Source organism: Octopus sinensis, linkage group LG2, assembly GCF_006345805.1.
Source record: "Octopus sinensis linkage group LG2, ASM634580v1, whole genome shotgun sequence".
Classification (NCBI taxonomy): Eukaryota; Metazoa; Mollusca; class Cephalopoda; order Octopoda; family Octopodidae; genus Octopus; species Octopus sinensis.
Window position 1 is genome coordinate 47552131 of NC_042998.1, and position 7559 is coordinate 47559689.

General features: G+C 36.0%; 1 long non-coding RNA gene across 1 annotated transcript in view; it reads right to left on the minus strand.

Annotated features, from left to right (window-relative positions):
* The window catches only part of LOC118767815, an 11236-nt gene extending 6252 nt beyond the window's left edge, over window positions 1-4984 (minus strand). Inside the window, exon 1 of the long non-coding RNA XR_005003731.1 lies at window positions 4947-4984. This is a non-coding gene — a long non-coding RNA (uncharacterized LOC118767815). The remainder of the gene's footprint in view (window positions 1-4946) is intronic.
* Between the last annotated feature and the right edge of the window lie 2575 nt (window positions 4985-7559).

Genomic DNA, 7559 nt, shown 5'->3' on the forward strand with positions numbered 1-7559 from the left:
TGCATGTCAATTGAGTAGATAAGAAGTGATCTCTAGCGTGACCATGCATATTTTAGGATTAACTAAACTTACATTAACTAATAAGTTCTTTCTGTTTTGTAAGTCAGTGAGTATGACATGAGTGCAATTTGACTGCTATTTCAAGCCAGTTGAGTAACTAGGCGGGGGATCCTTCGTTGTCTCAATGCAACTAATATGATAGAGTCTTTTGGGGGATTTTTTTATCTTGGTTACTGATTATTTCACTTCAGATGTTTAACTCTATGAAATGAAATCTAGAGAGTGGTGCATCGGTCTGCATATGATTCGATATTATTTCATCGATTAGTATCAACATGTAGAAAGAAATTGTATACATATACCACAGAATACGTATGTATATGTGGGCATATATGCATATATATACGTATATGTATATATATGAATATATATATATGTACATATATGTATATATACGTTTTTTAAGTCGGTGGGTATGACATGAGTGTAATTTGATTGCTATTTCAAGCCGGTTGAGTGACTAGGCAGAGGATCATTCGTTGTCTCAATGCAACTAATATGCAGTGTATAGGGATTGCTGTCTGGGCTGAAAGTTATACAGACCTCAACTTATTTATTAGCCAATCTATTCAACAAGTTAGCCAGGGATCTGTCTATTTATGAGTGAATACGTGATGCACTATATGCTAAGTTGAGGCAGTGCTGAAAATTTTAATGAAATATTTGAAGCATTTAAAATAAAATGATGTTATTAAAAGCTTTATAACATATTTTTAGACTTCACTATGATGATATTGTTCCTGGTGACATTAATATAGCTAGAAATATTCCGAAATTAATCAAAACTAACTATATGTTGTCAAATATAAACACTGTGTTCCGGAAATAATATATTATTCAATTTTCGGCTGTGTGCTTTATCAAAGTCAAATATAGGTCCATAATCGTAATTAGATTCGTAGGACAGTTGTTTTTCTACAAACGTTTACAAGCGAAAGCCAGCAGAAAGCATCTTGACAACTTCAGGAGATGAACCACTAGAAGAAGAAGAAGAAGCGACTAAAACCTATTATGGTTTCAAATTTTGGCACAAGGCTAGCAATTTCGGGGGAGGGTTATGTCGATTACATCGACCCCAGTGATCAACTGGTACTTATTTTATCGACACCCAAGGGATGAAAGACCAAGGGATAAAAGGCGAATTTTAACTCAGAACATAAAGACGGACGAAATACCGCTAAGCATTTTGATTGGAATGCAAACGATTCCGACTTTGTCTGAGATTTTGGGGGAGGGGACTAGCCGATTCTGCCGGCTCACTACCTTAATAATGGTTTCAAATTTTGGTACTAGGCCAGAAATTTCAAGTGAGGGTATATGTCGGTTACATCGACCCTAGTGCTCAACTGGTACTTATTTTATCGACTCTGAAAGAATAAAGGCAAAGTCGACCTCGGCGGAATTTGAGCTCAAAACTTAAAGATGGATGAAATACTGCTACGCATTTTGTCCAGCGTGCTAACGATTCTGCCCATCACCTAGAGACTTAACAGTCCAGACAGAGAATTTGAACATGTAAAGTCAGACACTGTGCTGTAAAGAGGTGTTTGTTGATCGATGTAGCTTTCCCGGATTATTATATTAACGACAAAGAAAAGAGAAAATTGTAAAATATGCAGACTTGAAAATAGGTGTCGAGAGAATGTGGAATATGAAACTAAGAGTGGTACCAATTGATACTGGAACACTTGAGAGTCGGTAACAAAAAAATCTCCCAACATTACCACATTTTAAAAGACAATATTTTTGGGAACAGTAAATATCCTGCGGAAAGTGTTGTCTGAGGTTACATAATTTGATAGAAAGTAAATTAAACGAGATTATTAATTTGCGACTGATCAGGATATACAAGCAAACCAACCTGATCTGATTGTGTAAAATCATATTGAAAAGACTTGTCTTCTGATTGATGTTGCAGGGCCCAGCCGACAAAAGTACTTCTCTGAAAACCTTTGAAAATCTGAGTAAATATAAAGATCCGGAGATTGAAATCGGAAGAATGTAGCATCTCAAAACAACAACATTACCTATTATTCTTGGGGCAACAGACCAGGTATTGTGGTAACAATTCACGTTGACAAAATATGTCTGCTTATAGATATCAATCCCAGCAGACTGCAACACCTCTGTAAAATTATTTACAAAATAAAGTAAGTTCATAGGTTTTAAAAATGAAACACCTAAGAACAGCAACTGTACCTGTAATCACTGGAGCTGTGCGGACAGTTTTCTGGACCCAGAGACCGAGTAACTCGGTCTCCATCAAATTGTAAGATTGCTTTGGGGAGTCGTTTAGGAGCCTACTGCTGTCACTTGCACTCGGGTTCCCCAGATCAATGATGAAATTCTTCCTCAATTCTTCGTATGTTTCCAAGCCCTGCCTAAATTTCAAATCATTTGGCACTTTGTAAGCGCTGGACCTGAAGGGCTCTTTCTCAGTTTCAATATTCTCCCTTTGTGCGGTGAAGGTGAAGGACACCTGTTTTCTTTTAGAGCTCCTTATCAGCTCAAAGTTTGTGGTAGGTATGTTTTGTTGATATTGTTTTCTTTTTGTTTACCTGCTGTTCCTCATCTTGTGTGTGTTTTCGTTTTGTAGAGGTGGCTGTATGTGATGGGAGAATTATTGTTGGGGATTTATCTTAGTTTGGTAAAGGTGTGGTGTTCGATGATGTTGTCATGATTGTGCTGCTTGTTCAGAGCAGATGTAGCATTGTAACATTTTTATCGTGTCTGTTTTTGCTAGTTTTTATTTACTCCTCCTCAAAAGAAGGTATTTACAAGTTGGAAGGAGCCAATGTGAGTGGGCTGGAGGTATGATTTCGTATATATCCATGGTGTCCCCATAATAATAAGTTCGAGAAAAACTGGAAGACTGACGGAAATGTCTTTACATTATTCAACTTTAAAACCAACCCTATGACTGCGATATACTGATGACACCTTTATACTCTGGCTCCACCAGGAAGATGTCCAAGTGCTGTTAGATCATGTGAACACAGTTCACAATGTAAAAAGAAAAAAGACAATCAGCTCGCATCCCTGGACGTATTAATAACTCGCACCAAGTATGGATTCAGGACATCCGTATACCACAAGCCGACCTTCACTGGACGATACCTTAATTTAAATTCCCACCATCAATACAGTGTAAAGAGAGGGATTGCTCAGTGCCTAAAATATCGAGCCGAGAATATAAGCAACGATCATGATATCCACCACGAAGAAATGATCAAGCTCAGTAGCAATCTATTAATCAACAACTACACCAAAAACATACTATTTCTACAATTATGAAGAAAAGAGAGGATGAAATCAATAAACTGTCTCCACTCGGTCTACTCTATGTGTAAGGCCTCTCCGAAAAGATACAAAAGATATGCGGCCCATATGACATCAGGACAGTAGTCAAGAGTAAAACAACACTTCGCAAATATATCCTTCGGGTAAAACCTTCAATAGAAGAGAATATGATTAAAGACTGGAAAATACGAAAACTAAAAGAAGCAGCACATATGCTATGACACAACAACCTCCTAAGCAGATCGAGTGCAGATATGAATAGCATATGGGAACCGGTATTAAGGGCGGATAGAAAATATTAGATTTATAAGCCCTAAAAATTCACTCTATAATTACCCACGGGCATATGGCGTAGTGGTTAAAAGCTCGGGCTAGTAACCCCGAGTTCGATTCCAGGCAGTAATCTGGATAATAATAATAATAATAATAATAATATAATAATAATAATAATAATGACAACAACAACAACATAGGAATGAGAACCTAGGTTCGAAATTTCCCCAAGGCACCTGATGAAGGCTGGAGGTTATATCAGGCGAAACGTTGTGTTAACAACAAACAAGATGAGGACAAATATCCGTCAAATGTGAATTATGTACATAATTCCTCATCTCTTAAATATAGAACTGTGTTACCGTTTTGTGATAAAAAAAAATAGGCGAGGATAAACTTGAGTCATGTAGATTCATAAGACCGGTTTCCCAGTTTTCTTTTGGGGGGAGCGTCCCATGGAAAGGACGCCGGTCCCTCGCAGGCATACTCAGCAGAGTGGAACAGGAGCAACGTGAAATGAAGTGTTTGCACACGATCACAACGCATCGCCCGGTCCTGAAATCGAAACCACATTTATTTAGTCGAATACTTCTGACCACTAAGCCACGTGCCTCCACTTTTTTCGTAAATATATATTTATGTATATATGCATGTATGTGTATATATATGTGTACGTGTGCATATAGAAGCAGACAGAAGCGGAGGGAGAGAATCAAATAACGTGATACTTAATGTTGAGACAAAGGACGCTAGAGGAATGATGAAGAGATTAATGTAATACAAGTGTGTGGATATATATATATATATATATATATATATATATATATATGTACTATCTGTGATGATGCAAAGTACATTTTATGCAAAGCCAGATATTTAGATCTGGGATTATCCAATAATTTTTTGCGAGTTTATTTGTGTATTTGTCTTTTCTCCAGGTTCTGTATGAATACTTGATGCAGTTTTAAAGTCAAGTTTCGACTGCTATCTCTAGCATAGTGGTATCTTTTAGATACACTTAATTATAATTTTAATAATAATTATTATCTATAAGGTTTTTATTCTCATACTGACCACTATATATAATCGCTATTTTAAATAACGATCTTATCCGTATTTACATTACTTACATTTGACGGATATTTGTCCTCATCTTGTTTATCCTTCAATAATAATAATTACACCGAAAAATACCTTAGGAATGAGAACCCAGGTTCGAAATTTCCCCCAAGATACCTGATAAAAGCTGGAGGGTATATCAGCCTGTATGATCTTATCTCTATTTATATAAATTTATACATACATACATATACATATATACACACACACACACACACACACACACCACACACACACACACACACACACATATATATATATATATATATATATATATATATATATATATATATATATATAATACATATTAAGTACAGGACATCACCAACGGGTGAAAAATACGTAAACACACGCGAGATAAGTACAGGACAAAAGACCAAAAGGAAACTAACTCGCTCGTCAGTTGTCGACTGTTTTTCTACTCCCTATTTCTTGCTATTAACAAAAAAGGAAGACTTCATAAGACAGCAGCATTTAGAAATTTTAAAAATATAAAATTTGGGGAAAGTTAGGGTTTCGAACAAACAACAACAGAGTGGACATACAAAGTAAACAATCGACGAAGACAAACACTAAGGGCCGTTAGGCTAAAACGAATTGTAATGGGTAATGCCTGGGAGAAATTTTTTCAAGGAAATAGAACAATTAGAAGAGAAAAAGTGCCGGGAGGCGAGAGAATTGACGTCCAGCCGGTGAACGTCTTGTCCAGAAAAGACAGGGGTGAGAGAAACGGCCAGTAATCACGTGTGAGCTACAGGCAGAGGGGAATGGGGACAAGTGAGAGGATGAGGAAACAACACAATGGAAGTGAGGAGAAGGGAGAAAGAACGAAAGATAGTTGAGAGTGGGAGAGAGAGTACAGCCAAGAAGGAGGGGGAGAAACGGAAAGTGTAGAGGATTATTGAGGGATGGAGAAAGAAAGAAAACAGAGTGTAGACTCTCAGAGATCATATACAGATATCCATGCAAATATGTGTGCGTGTGTATGTGTGTGTGTATGTTTATGTGTGTATATATGTATGTATGCATGTACGTACGTACATACATACACACACTACTCTCTTCATGATTCATGGAATATATTTATATTTATATATATATATATTATATATATATATATATATATATATATATATATATATATATATATATATATATATATATATATATTATATATGTATGTATGTATGTATGTATATATGTATGCATGTATGCATGCATGTACGTACATACGTACATACACACACGCGCACACACATTACTCTCTTCATGATTCATCTAACATTCTCTGCTGTCTCAAGTACTAACCGTTAACAGTCATTTGACTCTATCTCGTGTCATGAAACGAAACTATCTAGCTCATTGTAGTAATCATACTTTTGTGATTTTAGTACGAACGTCTCTTGATTAGAAGCGACGAGGTAGTCGGCACATTGTTTCCCAACTTTGTAAAAACAATAGACACATTTCACTCCGATTAAACCTTACCATCTTAAAAACGGGAGGCCACATTAGATAAACTTAGATAACCTCAAAAATATGGAATAGTCGCTGCTTAAGCTTAGATCTCTTAGTTTGGGGTTTGAGCTTAGATCTTTTATTTCAGATTTGATCTTGGTTTAATACAGTAACAACAGGAAAGTTCAAGGCTAGCAATTGAACTAGCTAGAAAGTTCAAGGCTAGCAATTGAACATGGTGTCTCTATGTTACAAATATCAGCTAAATTTCCTCAAATCACCATCTACTGACTTAAAACGAGGAGCAAATATTGAACAAAGGGATACTAGACGCATAAAAGAACATGGCCAAAGTTGAATGCCTTTGATAAAAGGTTTGTTCAACCAGGGCTAAAATGTAGCTAAGTAAGAACAATTTTACGTGGCTCTCGTACTTCTGTTACATTGCTTCCACCCATGTAGAGGTGAATCGTTTGTTGTTGTTTTTTTTTTTAATTATATTAGTTATAATCATCACCTACACCGACCAATATAGTAATTCTCTACCTTCAAATCTTGCCTTTACCCAGCGATTAGCATAATTTAATGGTTTGCTTGCTGCCTAATCAAGGCAACATACTTTACATAATTTTATTGCAGAACAATTCCTACCTTCGCCTCCCCATCCTTTCAATTATTTCATGCTGTAGTTTTACTAATTTCACTTTTCTTTATAACATATATGCTTTACCTTTTAAACTATCTCAGATAGCTAAGTAGTTGACTGAGACCATCTCCATTAGGAAATGATTGAAAAGTATTGTTTCTGTCACGGAAAGGAATTGAAGTAAACTATATGCAATGAGAGGTAATATTTATCCATTTTTAGACGTGAATATTCTGCTAAAACAAACTCCGTGAGAGAAACTCACATATTGGCAAAATGCACTCCTGTTTATATTTCTAGCGGGGACAAAAATCCCCGCCATCTGCAGCGCTGAGACCATCAGATCACGTGATTTCTATTTCCTTTGTCTTGTCAGTGATGGACACTCGACGCTAGAAATTGCAGTGACTCATCTCCACACCAGCGATTTATAGTATAACAGTGCCAATAACAATATAACTATATGCAATACCTCTATTGATATAAGATGTTTTCTAACAATTGATTTATTTCGTTTTTGGATTTGGTTTGCAAGATTATTTATATGAGTTCGTGTGTTGAAGCATGTTCTGTTGTGTTGTGTCTGTGGAGACTAATTTTCTTTTTGTGCCTTATAATGTAACACACTCACCGGTAAAATTTCCACTTATTTCTTATTTTTATTTTCCTAAAATTTTCGTTACGTCTTGCAACCTTTTCAATA